This window comes from Mustela lutreola, chromosome 7, assembly GCF_030435805.1.
Source record: "Mustela lutreola isolate mMusLut2 chromosome 7, mMusLut2.pri, whole genome shotgun sequence".
Lineage (NCBI taxonomy): Eukaryota > Metazoa > Chordata > Mammalia > Carnivora > Mustelidae > Mustela > Mustela lutreola.
In genome coordinates, this window is record NC_081296.1 from 38,288,527 (window position 1) to 38,310,464 (window position 21,938).

The 21,938-nt window shown below is 36.7% G+C and overlaps 1 protein-coding gene across 8 annotated transcripts in view; it reads right to left on the reverse strand.

Moving 5' to 3' along the window:
• NEO1 (neogenin 1) overlaps nucleotides 1-21,938 on the reverse strand; it is a 235,749-nt gene that overhangs the window by 188,168 nt on the left and 25,643 nt on the right. The gene's annotated exons all lie outside the window — the stretch shown is intronic.

Below are 21,938 nucleotides of genomic sequence, written 5' to 3' on the forward strand. Positions count from 1 at the left end.
TACCAAGATAATGGGCAAAAAATGATATCAAATTGTTTTACTTTGCAGCTCCCTCAACATGGGTAAAGTCAATTATCTTTTTACCATGTTTGTCATTTTCCATGCATTGTATATTTTTATTTGCAGGGCTCAATCCCAGGACCCTGGGATCATGACCTGAGCTGAAGGCAGAGGCTTTAACCCACTGAGCCACCCAGGTGCCCCAAAGCATTTACTTTTTGAGGTATTTTTTTCCAATGTTTTGGTATTGTAAATAATGCTGCATTGAACATGGGGATTGAGATATCTTTTTGAAATCGTGCTTTTATTTCCTCAGGATAACTGTCTAGAAGTAGAATTGCTGCATCAAATAGTTTGTTTTTAAATTTTTGAGGTAACTTTATACCATTTTCCATAGAGGCTGTACCAGTTTGCATTCCCACCAACAGTACACAAGGGTTCCCTTTTCTCTACATCCTCTCTCCCACACTTATTTCTTTTCTTTTTGATAATAGCCATTCTGACAGGTGTGAGATGATAATCTCATAGTGGTTTGATTTGCATTTGCCTGATAATTAGTGATGTTGAACACCTTTTCATGTATCTGTTGGCAGTCTGTGTTCTCTTTGGAAAAATGTCTTTTCGGTCCTCTGCTTTTAGTCGATTGTTACTCATTTTTTTTGTTGTTGAGTTGTGTGAGTTCTTTATATATTTTGGATATTAACCCCTTACTATGCATGTGCTTTGCATATATTTTCTGCTGTTTGGTAGGTTGCCTTTTCATTTTGCTGATTGTTTCCTTTGCTGTGCAGGGGCTTTTTAGTTGTTTGCTTTTGTTGTCTCTGTTTCTTGGTTATGAGTGGACACTAGATTTTATATATGATTAAAAATAATTTCTTTTGTCCCCTCATGCTCTTTTCAGAAGTGGGGAATTTTGCATTTTTAAAAGACTGAGCGTAATTGTAGGAGTTGGAGTACAGATTAAAATTAATTTTCAGGGTGCCTGGGTGGCTCACTGAGGGTTAAGCCTCTGCCTTCGGCTCAGGTCATGATCTCAGGGTCTTGGGATCAAGTCCCACATTGGGCTCTCTGCTCAGCAGGGAGCCTGCTTCCGCCTCTCTCTCTCTGCCTGCCTCTCTGTCTACTTGTGATCTCAGTCTGTCAGATAAATAAATAAAATCTTTTTTAAAATAAATAAATAAATAAATAAATAAAATTATATTATTTAGCAAGGAGCATTCTATTCTATATGGAACTATTTCACAAAGACCATCCCTTAGTTTCCCCTTTTCTTTTTCTATACTCTTTTCCCATGGTAATTTGTGCACATTTTCTGGCCTCAACTACCGAAATAATTTCTGAGAAGATGCTGTAGTATCCTACTTGGTGTCCATCAACGGATGAATGAATTAAGAAAATGTGGAATCCATACAATGCAATATTACCCAGCCATAAAAAGAAGGAAATCCTGACATTTGAGACAAGATAGGTGAAACTTGAAGGCATTATGCTAAGTGAAATAAGCCAGAGAAAAACAAGTACTATACAACTTCACTTATATATGGACTCTAAAATTAAATACTGAACTCAGAGATACAGGAAAGAGACTGATGCAGGAGATTGAACACGGGTAGGTTAAGTTGATAGAGGTAGTCAAAGGTACAATCTTCCAGTTACAAGTAAGTCCTTGGGATGTAATGTACAAGATGAGGACTACAGTATATACTATATTGTATACTTGAAAGTTGCTAAAAGAGATCTTAAAAGTTCTCATCACAAGAAAAAAAAAAAACCTAACTATATGTTGATGGACATTATTCTGGTAATCATTCTGCAAAATAAAAAATATATGGGTATATATCTCAAACCATTATGCTGAACATGTAAGAAATGTTATATGTCAATTAAATCTCAATAAAAAAAGAAAAGCATAGCAAGATAAGTAGTCTGAAAATATCAGGCACTGTTGATTTATTAGCCAATAAAAATACAATTACCCTTTATCTGTACTTATTTCCTCAAACCATTTACTCCTCGTCCAGACTCCCAATTATTAGCTGCAACAATGATGCATAAATCTGAATTTCTTCCTTCATATCAACTCAAGCTCAACCAATTAAAACCTAACATCTCTCTCTCCTTATTGTCTAGATCTTCTTTCAAAGCATCACTGTTTTGCTACTCCTCTAGTCTCAAAACATCATTATTTTCTACATCACCCACTCTCAGACCCACTGAATTTACCAAATTAACTGAAGTGACCTCTTGTGAATGAGCCCATCCTATTCCTAGAGTCTCTCCACTAACCCTAGTCTTCATTAGACCTAGACTACTGCCTCTTAACTCATCTTTGTCTCTCTCTAGTTTCACATTCTCTAAAGTATATACACCAAAACTGTTCACTCTTTTTGCCCTGAGCCCATTCTATGAAGATAAAATGCAATCCCTTTTATATAAGTTGGACTTGTCTTCACACTTCAAATTTTATTTCCATCCTTCCTATTTAGTGTCACAAACATCAGGTTAAACCATTTCAAATACAAAAGTTAGGTAAAAACTGGTCAGTACCAGCAGTTTCACATGGTTCAACCCTAAAAGAGGTCCAATTCCTTTGATCTCTCCATTTCTCTCCTTGGTATCACTTTCCCCCTTACATTTTCACCTAGACCCTACTTTATCATTTGAAACAACTCCTGCACCATTGCTCCTGTTCAATTTCTTTCTTCCTACTGTCTCTCTGCCTTGATTTTGATCTCCACTTATCAAACGAGAAAAAAAAAAAAAAAAAAAAACCTTTTTAAACCTTTCCCCTATCCTTGCTACACTTCTTTCACGCCTTCCCTTCTCTGTCAAACTTTCTGAAATTGTCTGCACTCTGGCCTCCACTTCCTTATTTCCCATTCCTTAACAATAACCTGGCTTATCCACTCATCCACTCTACTGAAACTTTTTTCTGGAGCTACCAACAATCAACATTTTACCAAAAATCAAAGCCTTTAACTTCTGAAGTCTTTGAGTGTTTCATGCTGACCTTCCCCTCACCCTCCTGTCCTGTCACAGTGCACTTTAAATCTCTCCTTTATCTCTACCTCCCGACCCTTCTATCATTCTCTAAACGAAACTATTTCACAAAGACCATCCCTTAGTTTCCCTTTTTCTTTTTCTATACTCTTTTCCCATGGTAATTTGTGCACATTTTCTGGCCTCAACTACCGAAATAATTTCTGAGAAGATGCTGTAGTATCCTACTAAATTCACCTCTCTGTAAACAAATATCCTATCCACCCTGAAATGTTCATAGTTCTCCTCTCCTGAAACCTGTCCCGAAACCCAAGGGCCGTTTCTCTATATCCTGAAACCAAAGAACAGAAAGTGAGCTCAGCACTCTCCTAACCTTCTGATACTTCCAAAACATTATTCCAAATTTGTATAAACACTCCTTCTCCTTCAAGGCTTGTACCAGTTATTAATTTATTACTTCTAAGTTTCATTTCTTTCTTTCAAGGATTTTTACTTATTTATCTGTCAGAGAGCGACAAAGCAAGAGCACAAGCAGGGGGAGCTATAGGCAGAGAGAGAAGCAGGCTCCCTGCTGAAAAAGGAGTCCGATGTGGCACTGGCTCCCAGGACCCTGGAATCATGACCCAAGCCTAAGGTAGAAGCTTAATGGACTTAGCCACCCAGGTGCCCCTACCTCTAAGTTTCAAATCTATCCTTATTCGGCCTGCTTTTTTCTACTAGAACTGAATTCTTTAGACTCTGTGCTTCCTCACAGTTGACTTGTTATCAGGCTTAGCCAAGACAAAGGTGCTAAAGGGATGTACATACCTCTCTATACGCCTTAGAGTTCTCTTTTACTCCTTTTAGTAGTTAATTGCCTTTAACGTGAATAACAATACTTACTAAATTTCCCTGTTCAAATTACTGGTATGGCTTCTGTATCTGCTTGGATCCTAACTGATACAGGGCTTATGCCCTCCTTATTGCTTCTTGCCCTTCTCCTGAACTGTTATTTTAACTTCATGAGCAAAGACTTTAAATGATATTGAGACAACTCTGGCCTCACATAAACAAAAAACTATGTTCTAAGATGAAATTCTCTTCATAGATGCTGGTGAATCACAAGTCTGGTGAACTTCATGTGCTGGCTTTTCAGTTTTTTAGTTCAGGGGCAGTCGATCCTCTTTGTGTCGCTTTTATTTGAAAGAGACTTTTGGGCAGCTTCGTCCATCTTCACTGTGATGGCAAATGTATCATGGCCCCATTCAAGCCTTCTGAAAGTGTCAGCTGTTGCAATGCTAGGTAATTTTATGACAGTTACAGGTCAAAGCTCAAACTCTACCTTTTCCATGTCACTTTCACAGATCACCATATAGCCACAAATGTTCTCTATCTCCTCTAACTCTGAAAATCACTGCTTCAGACGGTGGTAGTATGTCGGCACTTCTTCAGCTCAACAATAACTTACCGCTTTTATAAGGCAATTGGCTGTTTGCAAAAAATACAAGACCATCTTTGTCCTCAAGTTTACAACGCGGTTTGACAAGTAAGTCTTACACTTATGTGATGGAGCAAAAGGCACTTTTGATTACAAAAACAGAATTGCATGCAAATTCACTTAAGAAAAAAAAAATTTTTAAATATTTAAATTCAATTAACTATTATTGGTTTCAGAGGTACAGGCCTATAACTCATCAGTCTTACATAATACCCAGTGCTCATTACATCATGTGCCCCCCTTAATGTCCACCACCCAGTTAACCCATCCCTCCCACACCCCGACCCTCCAGCAACCCTCAGTTTGTTTCCTATGAATAAGTGTCTCTTACGGTTTGTATCTCTATCTCTCTCTCTCTCTCTCTCTCTCTGGTTTCATCTTGTTTCATTTTTTCCTCTCGTTTCCTATGATCCTCTGTTTTGTTTAAGACAAAAACTTTTAAATAAAATTACAGAGGTAGTCTCACAGTACCATATTTCTGTTCCAATCTGATGTGAAACCCAACTGCACTTCCTACGTGACAGTTCATGAGACGAAATGTAAACTGAGAGGGTACGGCCCAAAAACATTATATTCTAAAGAATGTGAGACCCTGAGGAGATACTTCAGGATAGTGCTGTCCAACAGAAATAAAATGAAAGCCACATATATACCTTTAAATGTTCTAGTTGTCACATTAAAAAACAGATGAAATTAGTTAGTATAATATTTACTCAACTGTATCTAAAAATCACTTAAACATGTGATCAATAAAGAGTATTAGTGGGGTATTTTACATTTGTTATATTAAGTCTTTGAAATCTGGTGTATACTTTACACTCACAGTAAATCACAAATTGAACTAGACTCATTTCAAGTGTTCAAAAGCTATAAGCAGATAGTGACTACTATACTAAACACAGCCTCAAGAATTCTTAAAATATTCAGTAATCTTTAAATATAAAATGTATACTGCAACAAACTATAAGCACATTAAAATGTCACAGTAAAAAAAAAAAAAAATCTTTAAATGACAAATGCACTGCTTTGTGCATGCAGATTAACTTGCTTTTAAGTAGATCCAGAATAAAACTTCTCTGTAACTGGACTTACAACTGAACACTATAAATTTGTCATTGATAAGAAAAGTTGTTAATACCAGGATTTTGATTACATTTAAACCTATATAACAATTTACATAAAATGCGTAAGCAAGAACAACCATAAAAATGTTATCTAGTATGATTAAATTCCAGGACTTAGGCACTTCTATTCTGTATAGCTTCACTTAAATTATATAAGAATGAGTGAATGTGTAACACCTCACACCATGATATTAGGGTTTTAGGACTTAAGTTCTGGGTACTTAATGCCTAATTTTAGTAAAGTATATGATTAGTGTTTGGGCATTTTGAGTATCTCTTTACCATCATCGTAAATATCTACAATTTCACGACAATTATGTGTTTAGGACAAGCACCTGAGTGGCTCAGTTGGTTAAGGGTCTCTTGATTTCACCTCAGGTCATGATCTCAGGGTCATGGGATCGAGCCCAACATCAGGCCCCACACTCGGCTCTATTTTTCTCCTCTTTCTCTCAAATAAATAAATAAATAAATAAAATCCTTTAAAAAGATTACGTGTTGACTTTTTGGCAAGATGCAGAGAAGGAGGAGGAGACCTAAATTTCATCTGGTTCCAGGAATTCAGCTAGATAGTTATCAAACCATTCTGAACACCTACAAACTCAACAGGAGATCACAATAAAGAGTAACAACAATTCTATGAAAAGCAATCACTTTCTGGAAGGTAGGACCTGCAGAGAAGCAAATCCGAGGAGATCTCTGGGAAGATATATCAGAAGGGAGGGAGCCTCTGTCAGCCAGCTCCTGGCAGGTGGTAGAGCAGCAGAGCACAAAAATCAGAACTATTAGAAGTCTGCTCTGTAGTGGGACATCACTCCAGTGGCTAAGCTGGGGGTAAAACCCTCACGGGGACAGTGTTGCCTCAGGACCCTCAGAGTCACAGGAAGACCAGTGGTGCCTGAATGTGGCAGCGCTCCCAAGTATCAGAGTGGGGAAGCTGGCTGCAAAGACGGAGGCAAGGACTGGGCTCTCAGTTGGGGGCTGCCAAAAACTGTTATCTGCTGCACAGTCAGGCCACCAGTCTTCAAGCAGAGACCCCAAAAAGCGGCAGATCTGGGAAGACTACCCTTTCTGCCCCAGGAGGATGGTGCAATAGCGCACCGCAGGAATCTGCTGGGTTTGGAGACTCCAATTGGGGCCATATGCTAGAGATAGAAATGCTGGTCACAGACCGGCTAAGCACGGAACATGGGTGAATACCAGGGAGACTGAAGGGACTGACTGCTTTTCTCTGAGGGTGCACTTAGGAGTGGGGCCCTGAGCTCTCGGCTACTATGGGGCCAGCAACTGAGAGGCCACCATTTTCATTCCCACCCTCCAAAGCGGTACAGAAAGCATTCAGGGAACAAAAGCTACCAAGAGCAAACCCGAGAAGATTACTTAGCCTGGCCCCTGGCAAGGATGGTGCAATGCCACCTTGGGCAAAGACATCTGAGAATCACTGCAATAGGCCTCTCCCCCAGAAGATCAGCAAGAACATCCAGCCAAGACCAAATTTACCAATCAATAAGAACTGTAAAAATCCAAGCACTAGGGGAATGCAGCACATAAAATTCATAGCTTTAAAGGTAATTTTTAAATTTTCTTAATATTTAAAAAAATTTTTTTCTTTCCTTTTTCAACCAACATCTTATCAATTCCTTTTTTAGATCTTTTTTAATTTTCATTTTTACAGTCATATTCTATCTCTTCATTGTATTTAACCTTATTTTTCGTATACATATAAGTTTTTCTTTCTTTAAAATTTTGGGATACAGTTTCTTCTAAGAGACCAAAATATACCCTAAATCCAGTGTGTGGCTTTGTTCTAGTCTCCTGCCTGATCACATTCTCTCCCTTTTTTAAAAAAAAAATTTTCTTTCTTTTTTCGATCAACATATCAATTCCATTTCTAAAAATTTTTTATTTTTACAGTCATATTTCATCCCTTCAACATATTTACCCTGATTTTTGTATAAAATATTTTTCTTTCTTTAAAATTACGGGAAGCAATGTCTTCTAACAGACCACAATATACCCAGAATCTACTATGTGGCTCTGTTCTGTTCACCAGCCTGATCGTACTCCTTTTTCTTTTTTTTCCTTTCTGCCCCCACCCCCCACCAGTTTCAAGTCTCTTCTGAACTGTTTAGTGTATATTTTTCTGGGGTCATTGTTGCCTTTCAGCATTTTGTTCTCTCATTCATCTATTCTTCTCTGGAAAAAATGATAAAACAGAAAAACTCACCTCAAAAAAAAAAAAAAAAAAAAAAAAAAAGAACAAGAGGCAGTACCAACTGCCAGGGACCTAATCAATACAGATACTGGTAAGATGTCAGAATTAGAGTTCAGAATGATGACTATGAAGATATTAGCTGGACTTGAAAAAAGCACAGAAAATACTAGAGAATCCCTTTCTGGAGGAATATAAACAAGTTGAAATAAAAAAGGCTACTAATTAGTGGAATCAAAAATGGAAGCTCTAAAAAAAAAAAAAAAATGGAAGCTCTAACTGCTAGGATAAATGAGGCAGAAGAGAGTATTAGTGATACAGAAGACCAAATGATGAAGAATAAAGAAACTGAGTAAAAGAGACATAAACAACTACTGGATCAGAAGAAGAGAATTCGAGAGACAAATGATATCATAACAGTAAACAACATTAGAATAATTGGGACCCCAGAAGAAAGAGACAGGCAGAAGGCATCTCACAGCAAATCATAGTGGGAGAACTTCCCTAATTTGGGAAGAAAACAACCATCAAACTCCAGGAGGCACAGAGAACCTTCCTCAAAAATCAATAAAAATGGGTCAATATCCCATCATCTAATAGTAAAGTTTACAAATTTTACTAGAGAAAATCCTGAAAGCAGCTTGGGACAAGAGGTCTGTAACCTACAATGGTAGAAATATTAGATTGGCCACAAACCTATCTACTGAGACCTGGCAGGCCAGAAAAGACTGACAGGATATATTCAGAGCACTAAACAAGAAAAATATGCAGCCAAGAATACTATGGCCAACTAGGCTGTCATTGAAAGTAGAAGGAGACGGGGAGCCTGGGTGGCTCAGTGAGTTAAAGCCTCCACCTTCGGCTCAGGTCATGATCCCAGGGTCCTGGGATCAAGCCCCACATCAGGCTCTCTGCTTAGCAGAGAGCCTGCTCCCCCCTTTCTCTCTCTGCCTGTCTCTCTGCCTACTTGTAATCTCTGTCAAATAAATAAATAAAATGTTAAAAAAAAATAGAAGGAGAAATAAAAGGCTTCTAGGACAACAAAAACTAAAATAATATGCAAAGACCAAAAGCCCTACAAGAAGTATTGAAGGGGGTCCTCTAAGCAAAGAGAGAGCCTAAATGTAACAAAGACCAGAAAGGAACAGAGACAATATACAGTAACAGGCACCTTACCAGAAATACAATGGCACTAAATTCGTATCTTTCAATAGTTACCCTGAATGTAAATGGGCTAAATGCCCCAATCAAAAGACAGAGGAAATCACACTGGATAAAAATACAAGATTTATCAATATGCTGTCTGCCAGAAACTCATTTTACACCCAAATACACCTCCAGATTTAAAGTGAGGGGTTAGAAAACCATCTACTACGCTAACAGACAGCAAAAGAAAGCTGGGATGGCAATCCTTTTATCAAATTAGATTTTAAACCAAAGGCTAGAATAGGAGATGAGGAAGGACACTATATCATACTTAAAGGGTCTCTTCAACAAGAAGATCTAACAATTTAAAATATCTATGCCATTAACATGGGAGCAGCAAATTATATAAATCAATTAATAAAATCAAAGAAAGAAACACATCAATAATAATACAATGACAGTAAGGGACTTTAACACCCCCTTACTGAAATGGACAGATCGTCTAAACAAAAGATCAACAAGGAAATAAAGGCTTTAAATGACACACTGGACCGGATGGACAGCACAGATATATTCAGAACACTCCATCACAAAGCAACAAAATACACATTTTTCTCAAGTGCACATGGAACATTCTCCAGCATAGATCACATCCTGGGTTACAAATCAGGTCTCAACCGGTACCAAAAAGTTGGGATCATTCCCTGCATATTTTCAGACCACAATGCTTTGAAACTAGAATTCAGTCCCAAGAGGAAAGTTGGAAAGAACTCAAATACATGGAGGTTAAAGAGCATCCCACTAAAGAATGAATGGGTCAACCAGGAAATTAAAGAAGAATTTTAAAAACTCACGGAAACAAATAAAAATGAAAAGAAATCTTTGGGATGTAGCAAAGGCAGTCCTAAGAGGAAAGTATATAGCAATACAGCCTTTTTCAAGAAACTAGAAAGGTCTCAAATGCACAACCTAACCCTACACCTAAAAGAGCTGGAGAAAGAACAGCAAATAAAGCCTAAGCCCAGCAGGAGAAGAGAAAGAATAAAGATCAGAGCAGCAATCAATGAAATAGAAACCAAAAGAACAGTAGAACAGATCCACAAAACTAGGAACTGATTCTCTGAAAGAATCAATAAGATTGATAAACCCCTGGCCAGACTTATCAAAAAGGAAAGAGGAGAGATCACAACCAACACCAAAGAAATACAAACAATTATAAGAACATATTATGACCAACTATATTCCAGCAAATTAGACAATCTGGAAGAAATGGATGCATTCCTAGAGAGGTATAAACTACCAAAACTACACCAGGAAGAAACAAAAAACCTGAACAGACCCATAGCCAGTAAGTAAATTGAAGCAGTCATCAAAAATCTGCCAACAAACATGAGCCCAGGGCCGGAAAGCTTACCAGGGGAATTCTACCAAACATTTAAAGAAGAATTAATACCTATTCTCCTAAGCTGTTCCAAAAAACAGATGGAAGGAAAACTTCCAAACTCATTTTATGAGGCCAGCATTACCTTGATCCCAAAACCAGATAAAGACCCCATCAAAAAGGAGAATTACAGAACAATATCCCTGATGAACCTGGATGCAAAAATTCTCACCAAAATACTAGTCAATACGATCCAACAGTACATTAAAAGGATTATTCACCACCACCAAGTGGGATTTATTCCTGCGCTTCAAGGTTGGTTCAACATCCACAGATCAATCAATGTGATACAATACGTTAATAAAAGAAAGAACAAGAACTGTATGATAGTCTCAATAGATGCAGAAAAAGCATGTGACAAAGTACAACATCCTTTCTTGGTCAAAACTATTCACACTGTAGGGATAGAAGGTACATACCTCAATAACATCAAAGCCATCTATGAAAAACCCACAGCAAATATCATTCTCAATGGGGAAAAATTAAGAACTTTTTCCCCCAAGATCAAGAATAAAACAGGGATGTCTACTAACACCACTGCTATTCAACATAGTACTAGCCTCAGTAATTAGACAACAAAAAGAAAGAAAAGGCATTCGAATCAGCAAAGAAGTAGTCAAACTCTCACCCTCTGCAGATAATATGATACTTTATGTGGAAAACCCAAAAGACTCTATTCCAAAACTGCTAAAACCCATATAGGAATTCAGTGAAGTGTCATGATATAAAATTAATACACAGAAATCAGCTGTATTTCTATACAGCACCACCAAGACAGAAGAAAACAAAATTAAGGAGTTCATCCCATTTACAATTGCATTCAAAACCAGAAGATACCTCAAAATAAACCTAACCAAAGAGGCAAAGAATCTGTACTCAGAAAACTATAGAATACTCATGAAAGAAACTGAGGAATACACAAAGAAATGAAAAAACATTCAACGCTCATGGATTAGAAAACAAATATTGTGAAAATGTCTATGCTACCAAGAGCAATCTACACATTTAATGCAATCCCTATCAAAATATCATCAACTTTTTTCAAAGGAATGGAACAAATAATCCTAAAATTTGTATGGAACCATAAACAACCCCAAATAGCCAGAGGAATGTTGAAAAAGAAAACCAAAGTTGGTGGCATCATAATTCCAGACTTTAAGTTCTATAACAAAGCTGTAATCATCAAGACTGTATGGTATTGGCACAAAAACAGACACATAGATCAGTGGAACAGAACAGAGAGCCCAGAAAAGGACCCTCAACTCCATGGTCAACTAATCTTTGACAAAGCAGAAAAGAAGGTCCAATGAAAAAAGACAGTCTCTTCAAAAAATGATGTTGGGAAAATTGGACAGATGCATGCAGAAGAATGAAACTGGACCATTTCCTTACACCACACACCAAAAAAATAGACTCAAAATGGATGGAAGACCTCAGCATAAGACAGGCCATCAAAATCCCTGAGAACACAGGCAGCAACCTCTTTGACCTCAGCCACAGAAACTTCTTCCTAGAAACATCACTAAAGGCAAGGGAAGCAATGGCAAAAATGAACTATTGGGACTTCATCAAGATCAAAAGCTTTTGCACAGCAAAGGAAATAGTCAACAAAACCAAAAGACACCTAACAGAATGAGAGAAGGCAATTGCAAAGGACATATCAGATAAAGGGCTAGTATCCAAGATCTATAAAGAACTTATCAAACTCAATGCCCAAACAACAAATAATCCAATCAAGAAATGGGCAGAGGACATGAATAGATATTTCTGCAAAGAAGACATCCAGATGGCCAACAGACACATGAAAAGGTGCTGAACATTGAACATCACTGGGGATCAGGAAAATACAAATCAAAACCTCAATGAGATACTACCTCACACCAGTCAGAATGGCTAAAATTAACAATTCAGGTAATGACAGATGTTGGCAAGGATGCAGAGAAAGGGGAACCCTCCTACACTGTTGGAAATGCAAGCTGGTGCAGCCACTTTGGAAAGCAGTATGGAGGTTCCCCAAAAAAGTTGAAAATAGAGCTACCCTATGACCCAGCAATCATACTACTGGGTATTTACCCCAAAGATACAAATGTAGTGATCCAAAGGGATACGGGCACACCAATGTTTATAGCAGCAATGTCCACAATAGCCAAACTATGGAAAGAATCTAGATGTCCATCAACAGATGAATGGATAAAGAAGATGTGGGGTGGGTGTGTGTGAAAAAATATATATATATAATGGAATACTATGCAGCTATCAAAAAACGAAATCTTCCATTTGCAACAGCCTGGATGGAACTAGAGTGTATTATGCTAAGCAAAATAAGTCTATCAGATAAAGATAATTATCATTTGATCTCATGGATATGAGGAATTTAAGAAACAAGACAGAGGATCATAGGGGAAGGGACAGAAACAAGATGAAACCAGAGAGGGAGACAAACCATAAGAGACTCTTAATCTCAGGAAACAAACTAAGGGTTGCTGGAGAAGTGGAGTGGAGAAGGGTGGGAAGGGAATGGACATTGGGGAGGGTATGTGTTGTGGTGAGTGCTGTGAATTGTGTAAGACTGATAAATCACAGAACTGTACCCCTGAAACAAATAAAATACTGTATGTTAATAAAAAAAATTTGTGTTCAAATGTTCAGACTTACCCACTAGATTTCATGCCCCATTAGGGCAAAGACTGTCTGTCTTATTCAGTGCTTATCCCAGAGCCTAGACCTAGAACATAGTATGCATAAAGTAAATTTGTTAAATGTCCCATAATTTTGTTATACAGACTATCTTTCTTTTCTTACTGTCCTGAAATAGAGCATTTTTTGTATTTGGACTCTTCTTTCATTTTCCAAATATTGGCAAAATGCCTGTCACAAATTCAGCATAGTTTAAGTTCATTTACTGAGTCCAGGAGTCTATCTGTACATATACCAAGATTGTCATGGAAATAAAATCTCTGCTCTTTGAACTACCTCAAAGACCTGAAAACACAGTCTACGGTGAGTGGGACGAAGTGGTAATTGCTGTCCTGATACTTTGTTAAAGGGAAAAAAATAGAACTGAACATACTTTGAGACAGCAAATTTTAAAATGTATACAAATACAAAACCAGATTTTTTTTCAGAACTCCCACTAAAAGTTGATAAAGTATTACCTGAAGTCCAAAAATATTATTTTTCTTGAGCACACATAATTTCCTAAACACTAATTTTAAAGTCCTTGGTTAGTTAAACTTCGTTCAAGGATTCTGACAAGTTTATACTCTGGAAAGGCCCAATCGATCATTAACACAGGGTTAACTTATACTTTATTATCCAAATCGGGACATTTCTGAGGGCAAGAGAGCGTGCTAAAAATAATTATACCAGGAACAACAAGCAAACCAGGACCCATGGTAGCTCTACATATATGTGACCTTAATGAAATACACCTAAAAATTCCTGGCTACTTCTATTTTGGGAATCTTGCATACTTCTTCACCAAAAAATTCTATTTCGCTAACCTTGTAAATCAAAATGTCTCTCTGACACAAATTATATAAATATTTCCTGTGAAAAACTTAAAGCACATAATTTCAAGCATGATTTCATTAAAATTATTTTGTGCAAACTATATTTGATGATAAAAAATCAACAGAGAATAAATTTACAGACTGAATCACACAGGTCACATTGTTATTTTGATAAGAATAACCTCTTACCAGTATTTTTGCACACTCATAATTCAAAAGCTTTCAACTCTATATCAAAACTGACTCTGCAAGTGTGTATAGTCATATAGTCATACTCATTTGGAAAACTAAATTTTTAAGAATAATATACTCCACTCCTTAACATTTCTTAAAATAAACCATGTACATACATACAGAGATAGATATATATTAATATATTTTACATGCATTTATATATAAATGTACAAAATATAAATACATGCACAGTTTTTAAAGTATCCATTAGTGAGTAAAAATGTATATATCCTTCCTAGAAAGCAATTTGACAATATGTATAAAGAGACTTCAATATGTCAAATCCTTTCTAGTTCCAGAAATATGTCTCAAGTAAATTTTCAGGAAAAAATCTTAAATAAAAAAGAACATAGAGGGCGCCTGGGTGGCTCAGTGAGTTAAAGCCTCTGCCTTCAGCTCAGGTCATGATCCCAGGGTCCTGGGATCGAGGCCCACATTGGGCTCTCTGCTCAGCAGGGAGCCTATTTCCTCCTCTCTCTCTCTGACTGCCTCTCTGCCTACTTGTGATTGCTCTGTCAAATAAATAAATTAAAAAAAAAAAAAAAAGAACATAGACACTTAAATTTTTAATATTAGAGTAATGTTCATGTGAAATTATGGCACACAGGTAGCCATACTGGATGCAGGTATAAAACAGTATTTGTAATATAATCCCTCATTGTGTTTTAAACACACACACACACACACACACACACACATGCAGTTTAAAGATGTATAAGTATATATGCAGAGGAGGAAAACTAGAAAAAAAATACCAAAATTTTAACAAAATCATCTGAATTGCGAGATATGTGATTTTTATTCTCTTTGTTTCTATAGTTACTAACTGTTTAACAATATTTTCTAAGTTTTCTACAATAGACATGTTACTATTCTTATAATGAATGTTTTTACATTTTAAAAACCCATTTGGTATTATGCTGAGTGAAATAAGTCAATCAGAGAAAGACAATTATCATATGATCTCCCTGATATGAGGAATCTGAGAGGCAACGTGGGGGGGATGGAGGGTAGGGAAGGAAAAAATGAAACAAGATGGGATCAGGAGGGAGGCAAACCATAAGAGACTCTTAATCTCACAAAACAGAGGGTTGCGAGGGAGAGGGAGCTAGGGAGAGGATGGTTTGGTTATGGACACTGGGGAGGGTATGTGCTATAGTGAGTGCTGTGAATTGTGTAAGCCTAATGATTCCCAGACCTGTACTCCTGGGGCTAATAATACATTATATGTTAATTTAAAAAAAAAAAAAAAAAGACCCATTTGGGCTCCTGGGTGGCTCAGTGAGTTAAATGTCCAACTCTTGATTTTGGCTCAGATCATGATCTCAGGGTCCTGAGATGGAGCCCAGCATTGGGCTCTGTGCTTAGCAAGAAGTCTGCTTGAATGATACCAGGGAGGGAGACAAACCCTAAGAGACCTTTCTTTTTTTAAGTCTTTAAAGATTTTATTTATTTATTTGACAGAAAGAGACAGTGAGAGAGGGAATGCAAGCAGGGGAAATGGGAGAGGGAGAAGCAGGCTTCTTACAGAGCAGGGAGCCCAATGTGGGGCTCCATCCCAGGCCGCTGGGATCATGACCTGAGCCAAAGGCAGATGCTTAATGACTGACCCACCCAAGCACCTCAGAAAGAAACTTCTTAACTTGATAAAGGCCTTCTAAAAAACAAAACAAAACAAAAAATAACCACAACCTTAAGTTTACATCATACTTCATAATGAAAAAATTAATGGCTTTTCCCCTAACATCAGGAACAAGGCAAGGATATCCACACTCACCACCACTATTCAGACCTGTACTGGAAATTCTAGCCAAAATAATAAGGCAAGGAAATTCAATAAAGGCATACAGATCAAAAAGAAAGAAAGAAAACCATTACAAATGCAGACAACATGATTGCCTACTTTGAAAGTCACGAGTCTACAAAAAAGCTTTTAGAATTTTCAAGTGAGTTAGGCAAGGTCATAGGGCAAAATGTTAACACACAAAAAATCAGTCATATTTTCCTATGCTGGCAATCAACAATTGGAAATCAAAATTAGGGGGAAAAAATTTACAAAAGCTCCAAAAACATGAAATACTTAGGTATCTAAGAACTACAAAATTCTGATAAAGGCTATGTAAATAAATGAAAAGACATTATGTACCTGGATTTAAAGTCTCATATAGGTGAAATGCCAATTCTTCCCAAATTGTTTTATGGATTTAATACAATTCCAATCATAATACTGACCAGAAGTTTTGTAGATAAAGACAAAAAAACCAAAAGTTTTATGAAAAAGCAAATGAAGCAGAATAAAGAATTTCAAAAAAGAAAACCAATGTTGGAGGATTCAAACTACCCTATTTTAAGACTTACAAAGTTACAGGAGTTAAGATAATGTTGGATTGGCAAAAGGACAGACACAAAGATCCCTGTAATCAAACCGAAAATTCAGAGACAGACCCACACAATTATGGTAATTGATTTTTGACATAGTGCAAATAGAATTCAATGAAGAAAGGAGAGTCTTTTCAACAAATAAGGTTTGAAATAACTGGGACATTCATATGCCAAAAAAATTTTTAAAAAGAGAGAGACAGAGACAGGGTGGGAGGGATGAAGAAAGAGAAAAAGCACCTTGACTTGAAAGAGAAGTTAATTCAAAATGGATCATAAATCTAATAACAAATGTAAACTATAAAGTTCCTTACAAAAAATCAGGGAGAAAAGTTTCTGTAAATCTGGATCAGACCGAGTTCTTAGACATGACACTAAAAGCATAATTCATAAAGAGACAAAACTGATAAATGGAGCCTCAACAAACTTAAAGCTTTTGCTCTTGTTTTTGTTAGCTAAATGTGAAATCTAAAACTACATTAAGAAAGAAGAAAACAAAGGGTCACTAGCACAAAGAAGCATAAAAAAGTAAGGTGAGGGGCGCCTGGGTGGCTCAGTGGGTTAAAGCCTCTGCCTTCAGCTCAGGTCATGATCCCAGGGTCCTGGGACCCGCATTGGGCTCGCTGCTGAGCAGGGAGCCTGCTTTCCCCCTCTTTCTGCCTGTCTCTCTGCCTACTTGTGATCTCGGTCAAATAAATAAATAAAATCTTTGAAAAAAAAAAAGTATGGTGAAATTTTAAAAAAAAAAAATCAATGGATTTAGCCACATTAAAACTAAGGCTCTCTGTTCAAAGAACACAACAGGCAAAGTAGACAAATGACAGTGAAAATGATTTGCAATAACTAGAACCAACAGGAATGGTATCAGGATCATACAAAGACCTGGAAATCAACAAGGAAGACTAGAAACATGACACAAAAATGAATACAGGATATAAATAGGAAAGCCATGAGAAGCAAACGGCTAAATGGCTACAATCACTGCAAGCCTCATTAATAATCAGAAAAATGCAAATTCAACTGATAGTGAAATAACTCTTTATACCCAAGTCAAAATGGCAAAGTTTAGAAGGTAAGTCCTATTTGACACTGGCTAGGATGGAGAAGACAGGAACTCACATGTATTGTTGATGGTATAAATTACTGCAAACATTCTAGAAAACAGGCTGCATTTAGTGAAATTAAATTATAACATATGTCATTTGATGTAACAATCCCACTCCTGGATTTCTCAGAAAAACATATGCAAAGGTCAGCAAGGATTCACATATAAAACCTGAACATGGCTGTATTTGTGGCAGTGGAAGCTGGGGCAAAGCTAGGAATTACAATTTGCAAAATAGGTAAGTAAAATGTAATAGATACATACTATGAAAACTACATGGCAATCAGAAGCAACTAACTAGGCACACATGTAACAGCACAGATACATCCTGAAAACACCATGTTGAATAGAAGGGGAAAAGTTCAAAATAGAACATATTACCCAAGTTCACTCCTTTAATCCTCCCAGCAACCCTATAATCCAAGTAATATTATTATCCTCATCCTCATTTTACAGATGAGGAAACTAAGACACAAAAATTGACCACCACATCCAATCATTCACCAAGTCTTATTTTTTCTACTTCACTTGCATCCTAAATGCCTCTCACCACATCAGTAATACTCTCTGGTCCAAGCCAGAACTACCATAATGTCTTTCTAACCAATGACCCTCCCCTCAGTCTTGCCTATCCAATTCATTCAGCATTAATCTGATTCTAACATTCCTTGCCTACACACTTCAACAGCTTCTCATTACTCTGATGACGAAATCCAAAGCCCCAGGCACACCCGCAAGGCCCTGGTCTACTCCATCCTACATTTCCTGTTTTCTTTCACACCACAATCCCTCTCTCTCACTACTCCAGCCGTCTTTATCTTCTTTCAACTCCTCCTACTTACCAACTTCCTTCCCACTTCAGGGGATACGTACCCACATTTGACTGGATCAGCATCTGTCAGGTCTCAGCTGAAATGTCACCTTCTTATAGAAGCTCTCCCTGACATGCTAGCTAGAGACAGGTCTCTCTGTGATGGACCTGTCCTTGATAGCACTTATCAACACTATAATCAATTACTTCTGTAAGTACTTACTTAAAATCTGCCTCTAGCTAGGATCATAAACTCCACAAGGATAAAATACATTCAGTGTTGCTACTTTCTCCTCTATACCTAACAGAATGCTCAGTATATACTACTTACTTGTATTAATACTCCAATTGAGGGTTATAATACACCGTTAATCTTTCTATTCACTAAAAAATAAAGCTTTAAAATGCCTGCTGCTGGTCTTTAAAGGGAATAAACAAATGCTTTATTTCTCTCTCCAAAAAACTGCCTTTGTCCTATGTTCTTTGTTTTTCTTATAAATCAATGACCATCCCTATAAAAGATTTATAATTGACAACAATCTTCTCAAAAGCTTTTGAATTTAAGAAAGTACATTCTCAAAATGCTCACAGTTTATTTCAACTCAGTAATAAACACACCTCCTATACAATACAGTAGACAGAAACACATTAGCCAAAATTTCCCTATTCTATCACAGTTAAGTAACATGTTCTTAATTTTAAAAACTTAGGAGAGGAAAACATTATATGTCTAAAGAGTCTAAGCAGACTCTAATCTAAGTATGATGCCCACAAAGGTGAGAGTCTATTACTGAACTCCTCACACATCCAGTACTTGCTGTAATTTCACCACCAGGTGGCAGATCCATACAATTTTCAAGAGATGCTCTCATCAGTCCTGAGAAATCCAATTAGAAAGAAATTTAGAAAAAGGGAGATAATTGTAAACATATTACATATTACTTCTCACGACATGACACATTTATTTAATCTGTCTCCAGGCCACGTAGAGCACACAATTATCTTTAAATAAAAAACACTAAAATGCAATTTTAAAATGTGGTTATCCACAGTCCAGTTATTCAAAATCCTCAGAAGTGTAAAAGCGAGTTTCGAATACAAAAGTTAAAAAAAAAAAAAAGAAAGAAAAGAAAAGAAATAAAAAGGAAGTATGGAAAAAGACACAGTGGGAAAAGAAAAAAGGACAAAGGAAAGAAGAAGCACTTCTCAAACTTAGAAGCTGTAAACCGAGTTAAGAGCAACCCAAAAGAACCAGTGACATTTTTATGTTTCCAGCAAAGTAGTTTTCAAATCAATAAAGACCTTAATCTCAAGTCAACAAGTTAATTAAGAAATTGACTTTTCAGATTTTTCAATAAAATTATTCTAAAATCCTAAAAATGTGTTATTAAATTTAAGATGAAATATACTATCCTGGGATGACTCTTCATTATTTTATCAGAAATGTCACTGGAAAATTAGTTGCAAACACATCCTTTCAATCTAAGGAGACCACTTGATCGTCTCACTCTCACTTCTCACTCCACCATTCCTATTCCTACTTCTGCCTCCAGAAAGACCCCTGACTACTACAAACACCAGACAATAGCTCCACTTCCTCAGTAATATTTCCTTCCTGGTATCCTTCAAATCAACCTCAGCCACAACTAGAAATTAACACTCAACCTGTTTCATGAACCAGGGCTGAAGTGAGTTCTGTGATGTTTAAAGAATATATCACTCAGGGATCCTTTTTAAGGAAAAAGAATACAAGAAAAAAATTCAATTTTACAGACTTTGCAGAATACATAAATATGGCACACATTGCTAGAGCATCTCCCAGGCCCTAGAAGGGGGTCTCTCCAAGTGAGGGGATCCAGACTCATCAACTTAAGGATAAATCCTTCCTGCCATGAACACATGCGGAGGAAAAAAACAAACCTCTAAACATGGTTTGTTAAATAAAACAAAACAAATGGTTCACCAATTCCAGTCAGTAAAAGGAAAAATACTGTCTAGAGAGTTATAGTGATCCCAGTTACTTTAGCACAAAGTGGCTAAAATTAAGGACAGAGCCAACTGTCTAATGATGACATGAGAGGGGAACATAGGGAAGAAAACTGTTAATGGGGGGAATGTATACTCATCCACTTCCTATATATACTCTTAAAAAGCATGCTGCCATCAGGCTCCCCCAGGAACACTGTTCCCCAATGGGTTCTTACTCACATAACCCAGCTCCAGAAAGCTCTCACTTTTCTTCCTGACAGAAACACTTAAATACAGAAAAAACAATTCTCAAACAACTTAGCTTTGGGGAAATTTTTCTTTCAATTATGCATTATACATTCCATCATTCTATTGTCCAAAGTCCCTAACACTATTAGAAAAAAGTTGCCAAGCCCCTCAATCCTTGCTCTAATATAAACTGTTTGATATACACAAAAGGTCTCGGTAGCTTATCTGAATGAACAAGAACACAAGTTCTCATTTCCTAATAACTTCCTGAATATTTTATTATCGTTTCCTCCCAGGAAATTTATTCACTCCATGTAGCTCCAACACTAACAGTCCATTTCTGAAGGGAAATTATTCAAGGACACCAGAAGCTCATATAAAAGATTACCTCCACTACTAGGTTATTGTTTGAGAACATATCTGAGTAAAAAAGATATGGGTTGAAAATACATGCGGATTTTATTAATACACAGAAACAAAGCAAAGGAAAACAACTATTGAAACAAATAATTTAAATATTTAAACTTATTTCTATTTTCACATACCAATTAAAATATGCAAAAAATTAATAAAAGGCATAATCATCAAAAATTGACTGAATAGTACACCTGAGGTCTACATCTTCATTTCAACTATATTTATATTTCAATTATACCTGAATTAAAAAAATAAAATTAAAAAGAAACTCCAAGAATAAGATTAGGTAATTTGCCCCACTAACAAGAAAAATCATTGGTACTCTTTTCTACCTCTGGCTTCTGGGGAAGGTATTTATAGAAATTACCTTGTATGTTTTAACTTCAGGATTTTTTAATACATCATTTGTATTCCTAGAGTCACAATTATGGGCATACTGTATGGCTGAACAACATATAATACACGCCAAATTTTCGAGTATAACTTCCGCTCTTTGGAGCAAAGGCTTTGGGGAATTAAATAACTCATAACAAAACTACAGAACAAAATCTATTTCGTCATTCTCTTTGTCATAAGTGCTTCTGAACAATTTTAAAAGAGTTTCTTATGCCAATCAAAACCACGTAGTGATACCATTTACACCTGTCAGAATGTCTAGGCTAGTCTCAAAAAGAAAAAAAAAAAAGAACTGGTGAGGATGTGGAGTAAAAAGAATGTTCATGCACTGATGGTGGGAGCGTAAACTGATGCAGTCACTGAATGAAAACAGTACAGAGGTTCCTTAAAATGGAAATATCATACAAATCAGTAATTGCACGACTGGGCATTTACCCAAAGGAAAAAAAAACCCCACTAATTCAAAA